Genomic DNA, 17,525 nt, shown 5'->3' with positions numbered 1-17,525 from the left:
AAACGGGGTCTTCTTCTGTAGCTGTTATGCGCCTCCGCGGTGGCCGATCGAGCAGTTCACGCAAATGCTGGACCGCTTAACGACCGTGCTAACAGGGCGAAGGCCGGTGGTAATAGCGGGCGACTTTAATGCCTGGGCCGTGGAATGGGGAAGCCGTTTCACGAACCAGCGGGGTCAGATCCTGCTAGAAACACTGGCCATCTTAGATGTCGACTTGGCTAATGTCGGTACCAAGAGTACCTTTAGTCGAAACGGAGCGGAGTCAATTATTGACGTGACCTTTTGTAGTCCTGGCCTAACAAGTAGTTCGAACTGGAGAGTAGATGATGGCTACACTCACAGCGACCACCTGGCGGTTCGCTACAGTATCGACTACAATAACAGCAGACAGCGGATAGAAGAAGAGGCGGCTAGGCCAAGGCCAAGCCCTCGCAGGTGGAAGACATCATACTTTGACGAAGGGGTATTTAGGGAGGCGCTCCGCCGTGAGCGAAACTTAATCGGTTTAGACGGCGACGAGCTGGTAGCGGTGCTCTCACGTGCGTGTGATGCGACCATGCCTAGGCGAGTCCACCCTAGAAATGGGAGGCCACCGGCTTACTGGTGGACCGACGCGATTGCGGACCTGCGCCGCGCCTGCCTACGGGCTAGGCGGCGGATGCAGCGAGCACGATCAGAGGAAGAGCGAAACGAACGGCGGGTGGTGTTCGCCGCTGCAAAAGCCGCGCTCAAGACCGAGATAAGAGCAAGCAAAAAGGCCTGCTTTGAGGGTCTCTGTCAGAGTGCCAATACGAACCCGTGGGGTGACGCCTACAGGATCGTTATGGCCAAGACGAGAGGTGTGATGGCTCCTACAGAGCAATCTCCAGAGATGTTGGAGGGGATCATTGGAGGACTTTTTCCGCGTCATGATCCTAGTCCTTGGCCTCCTTTCGTAGGACAGCCGGGGACTGGGGCTGGCGATGAGGAGAGGGTCACCGATGTGGAACTTGCGGGGATAGCTAAGTCCCTTAGCGTAGGTAAGGCCCCAGGTCCGGACGGAGTTCCGAACCTGGCCTTAAAAGTAGCTATTGCAGAGGCTCCCGAGATGTTCAGGTCTGCTATGCAGAAATGCCTGGACGAGGGAGTTTTCCCAGAAGCTTGGAAGAGGCAGAGCCTGGTACTATTGCCAAAGGCGGGGAAACCACCCGGAGACCCGTCGGCATATAGACCAATATGCTTGATTGACACGGCGGGGAAGGTGCTCGAAAAGATCATCCTCAATAGAATGTTGCGGTTCACCGAGGGCGAAAATGGTCTTTCGAGTAACCAGTACGGCTTCCGGAAGGGGAGGTCCACCGTAGACGCTATCTTGTCGGTTACAAAAACCGCCGAGAAAGCACTCGAGCCTAAGAGGAGGGGAATTCGCTTTTGCGCGGTAGTGACTCTGGATGTAAGGAATGCGTTTAATAGCGCCAGCTGGTCTGCTATTGCCGATGCGCTCTTGCGTCTGGGGATACCGGAGTACCTGTACAAGATTCTCGGAAGTTACTTTCAGAATCGTGTACTAGTCTACGACACGGAGGTGGGTCGGAAGTGCTTTCACATAACCTCAGGAGTCCCGCAAGGTTCCATCCTGGGTCCGGTGTTATGGAATGTCATGTACGACGAGGTGTTGAGGTTAGAGTATCCAGTGGGAATGGTGATTGTCGGATTTGCCGACGACATTACGCTCGAAGTCTACGGTGAAACGATCGAGGAGGTAAAGTTGACTACCAACCACTCGATCAAGGTTGTGGAGGCGTGGATGCGGTCCAGGAAACTGGAGCTGGCTCACCACAAGACAGAGGTGACGGTTGTTAACAACCTGAAGTCGGAGCAGCAGACGGAGATCAGTGTAGGAGACTGTACTATCCTGTCAAAGCGCTCCGTCAAACACTTGGGCGTGATGATCGACGATAAGCTTACCTTCGGTAGCCACGTCGATTATGCCTGTAAAAGAGCCTCCACAGCTATTGCGGCACTGTCCCGGATGATGTCCAATAGCTCTGCGGTGTACGCCAGTAAGCGCAAGCTTCTGGCTAGTGTTGCTACATCCATACTTAGGTATGGCGGCCCGGCGTGGGGCACCGCGCTAAGTACTAAATGCTGCCGACGGAAGCTGGAAAGTACTTACAGGCTTATGTGCCTGAGGGTTGCGAGCGCGTACCGTACCGTGTCACACGACGCTCTCTGCGTCATTACTGGTATGGTGCCTATCAGCATTCTTATCAGTGAGGACATGGAGTGCTTCGAAATGCGCGGCACAAGAGGCATACGCAGGACTGTCAGGATGGCCTCTATGGTCAAATGGCAGCGCGCGTGGGACAGTTCCACCAAAGGAAGGTGGACCCATAGGTTGATACCGAGGGTAGATAGTTGGATTAATAGGCGCCATGGGGAAGTCACATTCCACCTGACACAGGTCCTTACAGGTCATGGTTGCTTCCGACAGTATCTACACCGTTTCGGGCATGCGGATTCTCCCGAATGCCCAGTGTGCAATGGTTTAGAGGAAACGGCGGAACACGTTTTGTTCGTGTGCCCGCGTTTTCGCACAATGCGTGACCGCATGCTTGCCACATGCGGGGAGGACACAACTCCGGACAACTTGGTCCAGAGGATGTGTAGGGATGAGTTTGGCTGGAACGCCGTTTCAACGGCTATTACCCACATCGTCTGGGAGCTACAGAGGAGGTGGCGCGTGGACTCGGAGAATGGCTAGTCCAGATGCAGTACAAGAGGTGGTCCAGGGGTTCGGAGTCGGCTTCGTAGGTCATACCGGTGCCCTGCGGTCGAGATCGACCCTTACAACGATTAAGTGGCCGCGGAGAGGAAGTCCCGGTAGCGGTGCTGTCGTGGCGTCGGTCTACTGGGTTGGATCCGAGCCCGCGGTTGGAAAGGGGTCCCCGGCAAGGGTCGGGGTAGGTGAGATCCTGCTGTCTGCAACCTACGGGTGCATCTGATAGGGCCTGAAGGGTAGTGATACCCTTCCTTATGGGCAGGTCAGATCGGGTTGCACGTGGGAATCAGTTCTTGATGTCCGCTCAGCAGTAGGGCGCGGGCGGGGTTGACCCTGCCCGCCTTCCGAGGACAAAGGGAGTGGCGAGGACCACTCGGGAAACTGGCTAAGCGCCAGCATGCTACCGTGATGGACTCTCCAAAGCGAGTCATCGATGTTCGTTGCTGCAGGCTACGCAGCTAACCTTGTGGGTGCGATGTGCACTAGCCCCTCTCTGAAGCAATACCTTCTTGGTGGTTCCGGAGAGACGTAGGGTTTGGCGACCATAGGAATGGTTTAGTGGGTACGAGGAGAGAGTAGTCCTGGATTTTACTTTTGTTGTAGAAGACGGCCTGTCAGACCTACACTACCCTAACCTTCTGTTAGGGTGTCTGTTGTGCAGATTATCCCCCTATGGTTTAGAAAAAAAAAAAAAAAAAAAAAAAAAAAAAAAAAAAAAAAAAAAAATGCGTGTATTACTGTTGACTAAAAATATTCTTGGTTCTACTATTTGGGCATTGTTATTTCGACCATGTAGACTTGAATGTTGCGCATCTTAGATAAACATGGTCAAAAATACAATGTCAAAATAGTAACATCAAGAATGTTTTTAGTCAATGGTACTTCACGCATGGTAATATTGACAATGTTTCAGTACAATTAACAGAATTTTGCATTCGGTTGAAAATTGTTGGTACAGTTCTTAATTTTACCATGGATTCGGTGGAAACAACAACAAAATTTATTTCAGTGTAACAAACAAAACAACACAGCTTTCTACAAGTAATACATAAAAAAGTGATTATCTTTGATAATTTTTGAAACTGTTGTTTTCTCATGCATTTAAGATAGCGTTTGTCACAAATGGACACAAAAAAAAAAGCTTAATGTTAGGTGAGGTTTCATGTGTCGAAAGATTCGATTGTCCAATCGAACCGAAGAACGGTGAATTTTTATAACTGAATATACGAAAACTTCCTTGAAATTTCCAATGGGAACGTGCAAATGGCTTCGGAAATCCGCAACCCCCGAGTGGAATAAAAAATAGGTGACATTCAATTGATAACGTGTGCTCCCAAAATAAAAGTGGGCAGTGACCAAATTGAATACTCTGATACTGTGAAGAATCTTGGATTAATTATGGATAGCAAAATGAGCTGGAAAGACCAAGTGAACGCTGTATGTAATAAAGTGTACAAAGCTCTTCACTCTCTCGTTGCTGTAAGAAGTAGCACTCCACAGCATATACGTCTGCTTTTGGCAAGATCCCTTATAGTTCCGATTTTTGATTATGGGGATGTCTTATATTCACTAGTTTCTAAAATGAATTTAAGGAAACTTCAGCGAGCTTTCAATACAGTTACAAGATATGTTTTTAACCTAAGCAAATATGATCATATATCCGGGTATGCAAATGCTATACTAGGTGCAAATTTCACTAGTCATCTAAAACTTCGGGTTTGTACACAAACTTTTAAAATTGTAAATGACCCTCCAGTCTACCTAAAAAATTTCTTTTCATATGTACGATCTATGAGAGGTCCTTTATTGATTGTTCCGAGATGCTCTTCTTGTGGACTAAAAGATTCGTTTCGTCATCGTGCAATCAGTGCCTGGAATCAATTACCGAGAACGTGTAGGTGTGAGAGAAACTATAATTCATTTAAAAACAGTGTTAGTTCATATTTCAATTAATAGTAAAGTACATCGGCATTATTTATAATCAATAATAGCATATACTTTGAAAACCATTAGGAGGTTACTTGTGCTGTTATACTCTATTATAATAATAAATAAATAAAATAAAATAAAAGCGTCAGCTAATTTACTGACTGCATGGCTCCAATCAACACTCGTCCGCAAAAATGTGCTTCAGCAATACCTTCAGGGATTTCTCCAGACATTTCTTGGTGAATTTCTCCAGGTGTTCCTTGAGATTCCTTGAGATTCTCCCACCAAATTTCTTCAGGGTGTCTTTTAAGAGTTCATTCTTGGATTACAATGGGAGTGCCTTCCGAGAAATCTCCAGGAGTTCCCTCAGAAATTTCCTAGTCATTTCACCAGGAAAGCTTCATCCGTCCGTTTAGATGCGTCCGTCAGAAGTTCTGTCTGGGGTTCCTGAAGATTTTTCAAGGATTTTTCTTGAAATTTCATCAGGAAATCCTTCAGAGCATCCGCTTGGATTTTTTTTTCGGAAAATCCTCAAGGAATTCCTTGGAAGAATCCTCCAGGAATTCCCTCAGGGATTCTTCTATTAATCTAGAAGAACTCTTGGAATTCCCTCAGGGATTCCTTCGAGAATGTCCTCGGAGATTCATCCAGGAATTTCTTCCGGGATTCCCCTTAGAATTCCTACCGCGATGATCCTGGAATTCCTTCCGGGATTCCCGGAAATTCCTTCCGAGATTACCGGGAATTCCTTCCGAGATTCCCCGGGAAATCCTTCCGAGATTCCCCGGGACTTCCTTCCGAGATTCCCCGGGAATTCCTTCCGAGATTCCCCGGGAATTCCTTCCGAGATTCCCCGGGAATTCCTTCCGAGATTCCCCGGGAATTCCTTCCGAGATTCCCCGGGAATTCCTTCCGAGATTCCCCGGGAATTCCTTCCGAGATTCCCCGGGAATTCCTTCCGAGATTCCCCGGGAATTCCTTCCGAGATTCCCCGGGAATTCCTTCCGAGATTCCCCGGGAATTCCTTCCGAGATTCCCCGGGAATTCCTTCCGAGATTCCCCGGGAATTCCTTCCGAGATTCCCCGGGAATTCCTTCCGAGATTCCCCGGGAATTCCTTCCGAGATTCCCCGGAAATTCCTTCCGAGATTCCCCGGGAATTCCTTCCGAGATTCCCCGGGGATTCCTTCCGAGATTCCCCGGGGATTCCTTCCGAGATTCCCCGGGGATTCCTTCCGAGATTCCCCGGAAATTCCTTCCGAGATTCCTCGGGAATTCCTTCCGAGATTGCCCGGGAATTCCATCCGAGATTCCCCGGGAAATCCTTTCGAGACTCCTCGGGAAATCCTTCCAAGATTCCCCGGGAAATCCTTCCAAGATTCCCCGGGAAATCCTTCCAAGATTCCCCGGGAAATCCTTCCAAGATTCCCCGGGAAATCCTTCCAAGATTCCCCGGGAAATCCTTCCAAGATTCCCCGGGAAATCCTTCCAAGATTCCCCGGGAAATCCTTCCAAGATTCTCCGGGAAATCCTTCCAAGATTCCCCGGGAAATCCTTCCAAGATTCCCCGGGAAATCCTTCCAAGATTCCCCGGGAAATCCTTCCAAGATTCCCCGGGAAATCCTTCCAAGATTCCCCGGGAAATCCTTCCAAGATTCCCCGGGAATTCCTTCCAAGATTCCCCGGGAATTCCTTCCAAGATTCCCCGGGAAATCCTTCCAAGATTCCCCGGGAAATCCTTCCAAGATTCCCCGGGAAATCCTTCCAAGATTCCCCGGGAAATCCTTCCAAGATTCCCCGGGAAATCCTTCCAAGATTCCCCGGGAAATCCTTCCAAGATTCCCCGGGAAATCCTTCCAAGATTCCCCGGGAAATCCTTCCAAGATTCCCCGGGAAATCCTTCCAAGATTCCCCGGGAAATCCTTCCAAGATTCCCCGGGAAATCCTTCCAAGATTCCCCGGGAAATCCTTCCAAGATTCCCCGGGAAATCCTTCCAAGATTCCCCGGGAAATCCTTCCAAGATTCCCCGGGAAATCCTTCCAAGATTCCCCGGGAAATCCTTCCAAGATTCCCCGGGAAATCCTTCCAAGATTCCCCGGGAAATCCTTCCAAGATTCCCCGGGAAATCCTTCCAAGATTCCCCGGGAAATCCTTCCAAGATTCCCCGGGAAATCCTTCCAAGATTCCCCGGGAAATCCTTCCAAGATTCCCCGGGAAATCCTTCCAAGATTCCCCGGGAAATCCTTCCAAGATTCCCCGGGAAATCCTTCCAAGATTCCCCGGGAAATCCTTCCAAGATTCCCCGGGAAATCCTTCCAAGATTCCCCGGGAAATCCTTCCAAGATTCCCCGGGAAATCCTTCCAAGATTCCCCGGGAAATCCTTCCAAGATTCCCCGGGAAATCCTTCCAAGATTCCCCGGGAAATCCTTCCAAGATTCCCCGGGAAATCCTTCCAAGATTCCCCGGGAAATCCTTCCAAGATTCCCCGGGAAATCCTTCCAAGATTCCCCGGGAAATCCTTCCAAGATTCCCCGGGAAATCCTTCCAAGATTCCCCGGGAAATCCTTCCAAGATTCCCCGGGAAATCCTTCCAAGATTCCCCGGGAAATCCTTCCAAGATTCCCCGGGAAATCCTTCCAAGATTCCCCGGGAAATCCTTCCAAGATTCCCCGGGAAATCCTTCCAAGATTCCCCGGGAAATCCTTCCAAGATTCCCCGGGAAATCCTTCCAAGATTCCCCGGGAAATCCTTCCAAGATTCCCCGGGAAATCCTTCCAAGATTCCCCGGGAAATCCTTCCAAGATTCCCCGGGAAATCCTTCCAAGATTCCCCGGGAAATCCTTCCAAGATTCCCCGGGAATTCCTTCCGAGATTCCCCGGGAAATCCTTCCAAGATTCCCCGGGAAATCCTTCCAAGATTCCCCGGGAAATCCTTCCAAGATTCCCCGGGAAATCCTTCCAAGATTCCCCGGGAAATCCTTCCAAGATTCCCCGGGAAATCCTTCCAAGATTCCCCGGGAAATCCTTCCAAGATTCCCCGGGAAATCCTTCCAAGATTCCCCGGGAAATCCTTCCAAGATTCCCCGGGAAATCCTTCCAAGATTCCCCGGGAAATCCTTCCAAGATTCCCCGGGAAATCCTTCCAAGATTCCCCGGGAAATCCTTCCAAGATTCCCCGGGAAATCCTTCCAAGATTCCCCGGGAAATCCTTCCAAGATTCCCCGGGAAATCCTTCCAAGATTCCCCGGGAAATCCTTCCAAGATTCCCCGGGAAATCCTTCCAAGATTCCCCGGGAAATCCTTCCAAGATTCCCCGGGAAATCCTTCCAAGATTCCCCGGGAAATCCTTCCAAGATTCCCCGGGAAATCCTTCCAAGATTCTCCGGGAAATCCTTCCAAGATTCCCCGGGAAATCCTTCCAAGATTCCCCGGGAAATCCTTCCAAGATTCCCCGGGAAATCCTTCCAAGATTCCCCGGGAAATCCTTCCAAGATTCCCCGGGAAATCCTTCCAAGATTCCCCGGGAAATCCTTCCAAGATTCCCCGGGAAATCCTTCCAAGATTCCCCGGGAAATCCTTCCAAGATTCCCCGGGAAATCCTTCCAAGATTCCCCGGGAAATCCTTCCAAGATTCCCCGGGAAATCCTTCCAAGATTCCCCGGGAAATCCTTCCAAGATTCCCCGGGAAATCCTTCCAAGATTCCCCGGGAAATCCTTCCAAGATTCCCCGGGAAATCCTTCCAAGATTCCCCGGGAAATCCTTCCAAGATTCCCCGGGAAATCCTTCCAAGATTCCCCGGGAAATCCTTCCAAGATTCCCCGGGAAATCCTTCCAAGATTCCCCGGGAAATCCTTCCAAGATTCCCCGGGAAATCCTTCCAAGATTCCCCGGGAAATCCTTCCAAGATTCCCCGGGAAATCCTTCCAAGATTCCCCGGGAAATCCTTCCAAGATTCCCCGGGAAATCCTTCCAAGATTCCCCGGGAAATCCTTCCAAGATTCCCCGGGAAATCCTTCCAAGATTCCCCGGGAAATCCTTCCAAGATTCCCCGGGAAATCCTTCCGAGATTCCCCGGGAATTCCTTCCGAGATTCCCCGGGAATTCCTTCCGAGATTCCCCGGGAATTCCTTCCGAGATTCCCCGGGAATTCCTTCCGAGATTCCCCGGGAATTCCTTCCGAGATTCCCCGGGAATTCCTTCCGAGATTCCCCGGGAATTCCTTCCTAGATTCCCCGGGAATTCCTTCCGAGATTCCCCGGGAATTCCTTCCGAGATTCCCCGGGAATTCCTTCCGAGATTCCCCGGGAATTCCTTCCGAGATTCCCCGGGAATTCCTTCCGAGATTCCCCGGGAATTCCTTCCGAGATTCCCCGGGAATTCCTTCCGAGATTCCCCGGGAATTCCTTCCGAGATTCCCCGGGAATTCCTTCCGAGATTCCCCCGGGATTTCCCCCGAGATGTCCTCCGGCATGTCTTTTGGGATTTCGCCGGAAATTCTTTTCGGGATTTTTTTTCGGAATTTTCCTGGCAATTCCTTGCGGGATTGCCCCGTGATTTTTTTCCCGGATTGCACCGGCAATTCCTTCCAGAATTCCCCGGCATCCTCCAGGGAATTCATTCTGGGATTTCCCCGAAATTTCTTCCGGGATTGCCATGGGAATTCTTTCTGGGACTCGCCAGACAGTTTCTTCAGAGATATCTTCAGAAATACATTCAGGGATTTCTCCAGAAGTTCTTTCAGGGATTCATCAATGAGTTCATTCAAGGATTTCTCTACAAGTTCTATCATGGATTCTTCCAGGCGTTTTTTCAGGGATTCCTTCAAAGATCCCTCCAGGAATTTCATCTGAGATTCCTCATAAATTTCTTCAGGGATTACTCTAGAAATTTCTCCAAGGATTCAAAAATTTGAACGAAAAACTTGGGGAATTCATTATCCACATCTTAGAACTTTCGTACAATCGAATATGATAATATGAGGAACAAAAATGATGTTGTCATTTATTTGCTTCTCTGTACTTTGTTTACGATATGCAGTACGTCTACCAACTACCGGTGGGGAGATGAGGTAGTATTTTACCAACGATGATGTTAACGCACGGTGCGAAAACGGGTGGGTATCAGAAAAAGAACCGATTTGCACACTTCTACTACTCACCGACTTACTACGCACTGGTGGAGATAGTCTAATCAAAGAAAAATTTGATTAAGAAACAGATGAGAATCATAAAAATGAATGAAAATTCGTTTCATTCAAGGAGGATGAGGGGGTAATGTAACCAGCGGTTACAATTTTTATTTGTCGGCTCCACCGCAATTTGATATTCCCTCTTCCCAAAAGAATAACACGCCCTTTAAACAAATAGACCTCCTACTAACACTAAATGGGTCAGTGGCTGCACACAGTGGCTTGATGTGTGTAGTGATCGCTGCTCCACTCACAACACACCTTCAGTTTGTATGTGTACTTTTTGAGCATTGTAAACTACTCTCCGTGACGGGGTAACGCATAAATCCCGCCCGGATTTGTACTACTTGCTCGTAGATGGAACCCCAAGGCGATTATGGCAAACCACCATGTTAGGAGCATAAATGTCAAAAATCGTTCGTAAATTTTATTCACGAACGATTCTCGGCAGAACTTCGGCTCCCTCGAGAATTTGCAATTTTGATAAAAAGGTCTTCGCGACCAGGAAAAAATCTCTTTACCCTGGAAATCTCGAAAGTTAGAGAAGTGCGCGAAAGTTAATTTAAAACAAAAGTTTGTAAGAAGAAAAATAGGAAAGTGGAAGTGTGAATAATTACGGGTTATTGTTTCTTTGTTTTAGGTGGCAATTGTTATTAGGACAATTAGTTTTGTTAGTTACAATAAAGATAAAAGAAAGCGTGTTAGTAGTGTGAAAAGTGTAAAGAAACATAGTAAGATTAGTGGTTAATAGTGATTATTGTCCTAAAGCAATGGTGTTGATTTGTTATAGATTTTTCATAAAACGCTATAAATCACGAGAAGAAACCACTACTGTTAGTGTAGAAGCAGAAGAAAAAGGTATTTTTTAAATATTTTGTTAATTGTATTATTAAATGAGTGTTAATATGAAAATGTTGTTAGAGGCCTAAGAGTTATGACGTCACGGGGTATTAATTGAAAGGGCAGGTCCACAAAGCGGGCCTTTTTCTGTCTTTTGTGCAGTTTCTTGGCAGACGACGAACCGGAAGCAACGAAAGTGGAGACAGTGGACTCGGAAGTGGACAGGACCTAAGCGCATCCAGGTCGAGAACAGCACCATTCGCCCTTTTGCTGTTGGGGAAAAATCGATACCAGCCCTGGTGGCCGTCGAATGCCACCGTCGCCATCTTCCAAGCCACCAAACTTCCATTGTAGTTCTCTGCTACCACCTGTGTCGCCAACCCTGCACGTGACCGGTTCCTAGTGGTGAATCCGGTACCCGAACACCATCTGCGGCCCCTACGCCGGAAAGCCGGCCCCGCAGCGAGAAAGTAATCGCCGTTGATCACCATCCAGCGGCCAAAGCAACCATCCATCGGTCCGTTACCGCCGAGCGTTGTGAACGTCGGCAACCGGCCGGCCAGCCCGAAGTCATACCCTCCAAGCCCCGCGTGTCACCGTAACCGCCACCAGCCCTGTCAGGATCGCGATCCGAACGCCGAAACACGCAAGTACCCCGCATGACGTCATGAATAAATTATAACACTATTATGAAAATTTGGCCTCAGTAGCTATTTGTTCAAAGAGCATAGCCCTGGTGATTGATATTTCCACTCCTTTTCGTATCTCCGCTTTGTCGGGTTCAGAAAGGAATCAAATTGCTTCCACTTTCGGATTTCCAAAACTTATTTTGAATTTGAAATTTCTCGGTGTTGAATATTTTGGTTAACTTCCGTTTAATCGACGAAAGATGAAGTCAGTGGGCAGTGGTTCAATTCGAGCAGTTTCTGCTTATGGTGAGTACCTTTCAGCTGTGTGTGTGTTGCGTGTACAAGCCGATAAACGACCCTGTGATCCCTTTAACCCTGAGCTGGCGAGTAACAACAGCCCACACTCCGGAAGTACTGATAATGATAAGGACGCATTTTACGCGCAGCTCGAACGCGAGTACGATCGCTGCCCAAGCCACGACGTCAAGATTATCATAGTAGATTTGAATGCTCAGGTAGGCCAGGAGGAGGAATTCAGACCGACGATTGGTAAGTGCAGCGCCCACCAGCAGACGAACGAACACGGCATACGACTCATTGATTTCGCCGCCTCCAAAAATATGGCCAACAGCACTTCTACGACATTATCGACGTCAGGACCTATCGTGGCGCCAACATCGACTCCGACCACTATCTGGTGATGGTCAAACTGCGCCCAAAACTCTCCGTCATCAGCAATGTACGGTACCGGCGACCGCCACGGTACTAGAGCGACTGAAACAACTGGATGTCACCCCAGAATACGCGCAGAAACTCTAGGCCGTGTTGCCAGACGAGGGCGAGCTCTATGAGGCCCCTCTAGAGGACTGCTGGAGTACAGTGAAAGCAACCATCAACGACGTAGCCGAGAGCATCATCGGGTACGTGGAACGGAATCGAGGAAATGAATGGTTCGACGAAGAGTGCAGAACGGTTTTGGAGGAAAGGAACGCAGCGAGGGCGGTAATGCTGCAGCAAGGGACCCGACAGAACGTGGAACGTTACAAACAGAAGCGGAAACAAACAGATCCGCCACTTTCGGGAGAAAAAGCGCCGCCTGGAAGAAGTGAACTGCTGTGCCGTTCCCAAGAAACACGGAAGTTCTATCAGAAGCTCAACGCATCCCGCAACGGCTTCGTGCCGCGAGCCGAAATATGCAAGGATAAAGACGGGAGCCTCTGGACGGACGGACGTGAGGTGATCGAAAGGTGGAAGCAGCACTTCGATCAGCACCTGAATGGCGTGGAGAACGTAGGCACGGGAGACCACGACAACGGAGGGAACGACGACGCCAGTGCAGCGCAGGACGGAAATGAACCGCTGAGGGAAGTTAAGGATGCCATTCACCAGCTCAAAACCAACAAAGCAGCTAGTAAGGATGGTATCGCAGCTGAACTCTTCAAGATGGGCCCAGAAAAGTTGGTCACCTGTCTGCATCGGCTGATAGTCAGGATCTGGGAAACCGAACAGTTACCGGAGGATGGGAAGGAAGGGGTAATCTACCCCATTCACAAGAAAGGCGACCATTTGGAACTTGAGAACTTCAGGGCGATCACTTTTTTGAATGCTTCCTACAAAGTGCTATCCCAGATCATCTTCCGTCGTCTGTCACCTAAAACGAATGAGTTCGTGGGAAGTTATCAAGCCGGCTTCATCGACGGCCGGTCGACAACGGACCAGATCTTCACCGTACGGCAAATCCTCTAGAAATGCCGTGAACACCAGGTCCCAAAGCCTCACCTGTTTATCGACTTCAAGGCGGCTTACGACAGTATCGACCGCGGAGAATCATGGACGAAAACGGTTTTCCTGGGAAGCTGACTAGACTGATTAAAGCAACGATGGACGGTGTGCAAAACTGCGTAAGGGTTTCGGGTGAACTATCCAGTTCATTCGAATCTCGCCGGGGACTGCGACAAGATGTGGTCTCTCATGCCTACTCTTCAACATCGCTCTGGAAGGTGTGATGCGACGAGCCGGGCTCAACAGCCGGGAAACGATTTTCACAAAATCCGGTCAATTTGTGTGTGCGGACGACATGGACATTATTGGCATAACATTTGGAACGGTGGCAGAGCTGTACACCCGCTAGAAACGCGAACCAGCAAAAGTCGGACTGGTGGTGAATGCCTCAAAAAACAAAGTACATGCCGAACACCACCGGATCCGTCTGGGTAGTAATGTAGACGGGGATACTTTCGAGGTGGTGGAGGAGTTCGTCTACCTCGGATCCTTACTGACGGCTGACAACAACGTGAGTCGTGGAATTCGAAGGCGCATCATCAGCGGAAGTCGGGCCTACTAAATACGGGCTCCAGAAGGAACTGCGGTCTAAAATGATTCACCCACGCACCAAATGCACCATGTACAAAACGCTAATAAGACCGGTAGTCCTCTACGGACACGAGACATGGACAATTCTCGGGGAGGACCTGCAAACACTCAGAGTTTTCGAGCGACCCGTGCTAAGAACGATCTTCGGCGGTGTGCAGGAGAACGGTGTGTGGCGGAGAAGGTTAGCCACGAGCTCGCTACACTTTACGGCGAACCCAGCATCCAGAAGGTGGCCAAAGCCGGAAGGATATTTTAGGCAGGACATGTTGCAAGAATGCCAGGCAACAACCCTGCAAAGTTGGTGTTCGCGACTGATACGGTTGGCACAAGAAGACGTGGAGCGCAGAGAGCACGATGGGCGGACCAGGTGGAGCGTGACCAGGCGAGCATTGGGCACGACCGAGGATGGAGAGCGTATGTAAGGTTAAATTAACTTTTGAAACTGACTCTTATACGCCTGAAGGTAGGCAATTTCCTATGGAGCTAGTTCGGGTTCAATTATTTTTTAAACAAAATACAATAGTTTGATAACTGATTTTTGTCTAGAATAGCTCCATAAAAGTTCCATAAAGGTTCCATAAAAATGTTAACACACAAAGTTCACAGATAAAACTAGTGGCAATTGATTGTTTAGTACAAACGGTTTCATTCATGGTATTTATGGAACTTTATGATGATAACGACGTATAGAAGTTGCTAGAATGGAATCACAATGTAGTCTCTGATTGATCAATTTCACCCCGCTGATCAAGTTGACCCCGGTTTACGGTACGCATGATAAGAAATATTGTGATCTTTTAAAAGAGCATCATTTCCTTTTAATATGCTCTCTTCTCTCTGTTGAACTAGTTACGTCCAGGTAGGTGGCTGGTTGATGTAAAAATAATTGTTCACAGCAACGTCTGCTTGAACTAAACACCACTCAATCTGCGAACATCGAATAGGGTCGAAAAGAGGGAAAGTCAAATGGATCTCGACTCGATAGATTGCCTCAGATATCGACGCGTTTGCCAAAATTTCTCATATACTGCGTTTGCTACGGAGCGCCGGGCCGGCCGCCGGCACATTACGCAACGTCACGTCGGCCGTTGAATAGATGGTTAAGTTTTGGTCACTCTTGATTCGATTATTATTATGGTCACAAGTGGGAGCTCTCTTTGGTTAACGCTCTGAAGTTGTCCGGCGATGTGGTGGCATGGATTTCTAAGCTCCACCCGACACGGGTTCAACGGTGATCATGTCAAGTAAATCATACTGAGATGCGCAGAAGTGATGTTATGCAATTTTTCATTACCTACCTGTACCTGCAGGCAGGCTTGCAAGACACCAACAACGGTATGACAATCGAGTAAGATTTTTGCGCGTTCGCAAATGACATTTGAACAGTTAAAGCGCAGTTAGATGCCAACAACATCGACTAACGTGCGTCCTCAAAACGAACTCTGATGCTGATCGGCATCATCATACCAGCAACAACCGTGCAATGGAAGCCCTTCTCAGTAGGTACGTCACCGGCCAAGTGCTTTCGCCCCGCTGCTGACGCTGCCAGAGCAAAGCTAAACAAACACAAAAGTGGAAAGATTTGCTCAGGTTTTTCGAGGTGAGTGCAAGTGCACGTGAATTTGCTATGCGCACTCGAACACGACCGAGATAGGGTCTCGTTTTTACCCTTGTCGTCGTCGTTGTCGTAGTCGTCGCAGGGTCACGACAGATAACCCCACCGCGCGCCGTCGCCGTTGTCTGGGATGCTGTCGTGCCATGCCTTTGGGAATCAGGTGGAGTCGAGTGGTGAACGTAATGCCTTCTTGAGGCGACTATGGGGATCACGCAAACGCAAGACAGAGACGATGCGGTGCGGTGCAGACAAAAGCCAAGCAGAAGAATGGGAAAGGTGTTGAACGGTGAAAAAAGGGGCCGCGTGATTGCTACAAATCACCTGTCGAGAAGGTCTTTCCCGCCTAGTGGGTTTAGTGATGGTAGGTATTGGGTGTTTGGCAAAGCTGGTTTGATTGATTGGGTCCAAATGAGGTGAAGCACATGTTGCAACTTGCATGTCTGCTGCTCTTGAATACTCCCGGCGGGACCTGGGGCTGGGTTTAGATACCTTTGCAAAAAAAAAAACGATCACGTGACAAACACTATCATTATACAGAAACTAAATTTATTTTTCTTTCAACTTTTTGTTGTTGTGTTATTCTACCAACTAATATTCGTTTGGATAGCTTAAATACCTTCTAAATTTGAGTTTAACTTGGAACGTTTAAGGGAACATGGTTCAAAATGCACTGGCTGTTATTTGATCATTACTATAAGAGAACGATCCCAAGAATTGTATGCATAAGTTTATGGAGAAGGATTCGATCTACGGCCTACGCGGTCAAATGCTGCTTTCAAATCCAGATAAACCGCATCCACCTGCTTACCAGCATTCATGGCACGTATGCATTCGGTCGAAAAATCGACAAGGTTGGAGAGGACGGATCTTTTAGGGAAGAATCCTTGCTGATCTGTACACTCAGCGAAGTAAACTACCAAAATTCATCAAAATACCTTATGAAATTTAGCCGTAACTGTAAAGTATGGATGCCATAAGAATACCTTATGAAAATTGAACATGCTCATTATGACCTAATTACATAAGATAAACTAATGAAAAGAGCAGACAAATCACAAAATGATGCAGACTGGAATCGATCCATGAACGTCGAGATCACTGAGCTCGTGCCTAACCCACGCGGCTATCGACGCTTGAGAATATCGTGTTGCTAAATGTGTATAAAAGCCAAACTGTGAGCCGATTCTGCGTCATAGACCGACCTTATGAAAATCGTCCTAGCCGTTATGAATTGTTTAAAGGCCATTTCATAAGTTAGACCTTATGATAATCTTAGGTTTATTTACCTGAGTGTAGAGATGTAATGTTTGCAGCTATTGAGCAGAGAGTCGTTGATGATGATTTCAAAAGCCTTCGAGCACACGTATAGTGATTAGTGAAGTATGTAATGCCACGATAATTACTCACGCCACGCTTGTCACCTTTTTTGAAAATTGGAAAGAGATATGGTCTTTTCCAACTGCTCGAGAATACACACTGCTTTTTAATCTAAAATCTATACATTTCTTCAGGGCTGCTGGGATTCCATCTGGTCCTGGGCTGTATGAAGACTTCAGCTTTGATACTGCTCCTGCTACATCCTGCTCTGACACCACAAACTTGTCGTAGCTGAAGGTGTCACGTGGAGTATCTTGTAAGGCAAGCTCAACCTGCGCAGACCCAGCTACAAAATCGTTGAAGGCTCGTTTGAACTGTGTAGCAAAAAGTGCACATTTATCAGCGGCACAGTTGGCTGTTATCTCATCTAGGTACATCGATGTTGGTAGGCCGTCTTCATTTCTTTTGGAGTTTACTAATGACCAAAAACGTTTTGGTTTGCCAAAAAGGCACCTAATTATTGCGGCTGATTGCGATCTTTGAAGTCCATCTTTTGCGAATGGAAAAATGTCAAGGAATCGATTGGTGATAGTTTCATTCACCGGAATTGAGTGTAAGTGTCCGTTTTGCCTCATTTTCCCCTAAAAAACACCGTTTTTCTGAATTAAATAAAGCAGAGGTTCCCAAACTTTTTGCTACCGCGGCGCCTTTTGAATTTTTTGAAATTGTCGCGGCGCACCAACAACTTTTTACAAAGAATTTTAACACATTCAATTCAAAATTTCAAATATGAATCGTAAAAAAAATCATCAATGTCATGCTTGCTTAAAATTAAAAAAAAAAAAAGAAAAATTGCTTAAAGATGTTCTGC

This window comes from Aedes albopictus, chromosome 1 (assembly GCF_035046485.1).
Source record: "Aedes albopictus strain Foshan chromosome 1, AalbF5, whole genome shotgun sequence".
Taxonomy (NCBI): domain Eukaryota; kingdom Metazoa; phylum Arthropoda; class Insecta; order Diptera; family Culicidae; genus Aedes; species Aedes albopictus.
The sequence above is the reverse complement of the archived record's forward strand: the minus strand, read 5'-3'. Positions refer to the sequence as shown.